Below are 2436 nucleotides of genomic sequence, written 5' to 3'. Positions count from 1 at the left end.
TGAACGTTTAATGGACAGCAAGAATACTGTTATTTACAGTTGTGTACTTTCCAATTCCTATTTCCATTCTAACTTTTGGAAACACTTTAGGTCGATTCTTTATTAGTGCTTTTTGTACTTTTTAGACTTTAATTTTTGGAAGGTTTTCACTTCAGTGTTTCATTTTAGTGTTTTTTCTTTCTTTTTTATTTGTATGGGCCGCTGGCCTGAAATAAAGAATAATAATAATAATAACTTTACATTCACATGGTCAGTGATAAAACTTTGTGGAATATAGCTATATTAGTTCTATTTACATCTAGTATTTGAATCTGTGAGTAAAAATTTTCATTTTCATTTGTAACCATATAGCTCAGTTCCAAGGGTGCGTAACTCTTCACAATCACATACATGATCATATTATGGAATGAGGATCAGAGCAATGTATCACTTGGATTTAATTAGTTTTAAATTTACCACTAAGTCCTTTTGTAAAGTATTTTAAACTGTCTTGTGTGTGTTACACTAGTCATTTTATAGTACACTTTTTGATGTCGTTGTCGGCAGTTGTAAGGTTTATCAATATTTTAATGTGTCAATTCTATATCCTGGGCAGTTTAAAATGATCTGCGTAATATTGTCGCAATTCAGCCGGTAGGCTGCTATGTACAATATAAATAAACCATAAATACTTCTAATAATAATAGTAGCTCTATGGGAAAATGAAGGATTGAAGATTTCCTAGATCACGTGAATGACCAAATTTCAGTTATGATTTCAAATTGACCTGGAACAAACTTACAGCAAATTTTGGGGTGATTGGCGCTATATGTACAAGTGATTGTCAAACTAATTGGTCCCTGAGGCACATTCTTCCATAAGGATGTGTAGTAAGGAGATACAATTTTAATATCTGAATTCCAAGATTTTTCTACCCTTTCCAAATTGGAGTACAAGGTATGGGTATGCATACGTGCAAAGTTTCTCCCCTCTCTTCTCTTACAGGAGTTCCCAAACCTTAGCGAAAACACCAGTCTAAAGGGGGTATGGATATGTGTCACACCATTTGTACGATGTTTCTCCCCTCTGTTACAGAGGTTCCCCTTACATTAGTGAAAACACCACAGTGGTGTTATTGATGATATGCAATGTCCTGATATTTAGCTGTAAAAGTGATATCCGAGGTAATAATATCCTGTGCATATGGGGGACTGTGTTGTGGAAAAAATGTATATTTTAGAGTATTCAGTATTCCTGTTATAATTTCACTTTTCAGTATGAAAACTAGACGAGAAAGCTTGTATGTGTACTGTCTGTATGTGCTGCATGTACTTGAAATTGTAATTGAAATTGAAATTTATTTCCCGCAAAATAACATACAAATAAGAAGTAAACATTGATATAAAAAAAAAGTTGTGGCCGAGAGAATAGAATGTAGTTTTGAGAAAATCAATCGAGCCTAGCGACTAGATTTCAAAAGTGTCAATTGCATATCATACAAATTACAATGTACTGTGGTGACTGCAGTTGTTCAAATTAAATAACATTACTTATAAAACCAAACTTAATTAACTTTGTTAAAAAAGTGACTTAATTAACACTTCAACTTTATTTTTCCTGTCTGCATTTTTCATCTTTGGATCTTCTGTTCGAACGTTACATGTTTGTCGGTAGTTATTGGTGAAGTAAAAGTTATATGTTGACAACCACCTCGACTCGTAGAGTGTAGACATCCCTACATAGCAAAATGGAACAGTCCAAGCGCAACATATGTTTTCAACCTGCATCCCATCTGTTCCCCTCCAATGTAATTAATTTTCAAACAAAGCAGTTTTTCATATCTTTTTATTCTTTCAACATTCAATGTATGAAGTATTTGTATGATAGTAATGTCAGATGGGACCTGGTATCTAGGTGGAAATATCACAAAACAGAAATAAATCTTTCATCCACAAATCAGATAATTTATCATCAGTTACCATGGTAATTCAGACTGCAAAGCAACAACTTATTTTGCAATATGGTTGGTTTGATTCATAAAAATTGTTTTGTCGTAAAAAGATGAGGATTTTGTTCAGGTTGTTACTTTTGTCTTTTTTTTTTGGGAATGATTTACGAATTGTGACCTCTAGAGGGCTCCCTTTTGATGGGGACATGATCATGAAAAGTTGAATGCATTTCTGCAATGGTCACCATTTCCAAAATAGAAAGGTGAACATAACAGTATGAGTCTATGCAACAGTAAACATCGATAATAAAAATTTCACCATTGTATTAGATGGACAATTTCAATAAAGAAATAAAACAACTTCAATAAAAGTGATATACAAAAAAGTTATAATTTTCATCTAAATAAGTTAAAGCATGAAAAAATCAATAAAATATTTTTGAAATATGATTTTTATCCTTGCTGTATTTCTTCACTTATGATATGCCTCATGTAAAAAAAATGATTTG

This window comes from Glandiceps talaboti, chromosome 7, assembly GCF_964340395.1.
Source record: "Glandiceps talaboti chromosome 7, keGlaTala1.1, whole genome shotgun sequence".
Lineage (NCBI taxonomy): Eukaryota > Metazoa > Hemichordata > Enteropneusta > Spengelidae > Glandiceps > Glandiceps talaboti.
Note: the sequence above shows the minus strand (reverse complement) of the source record.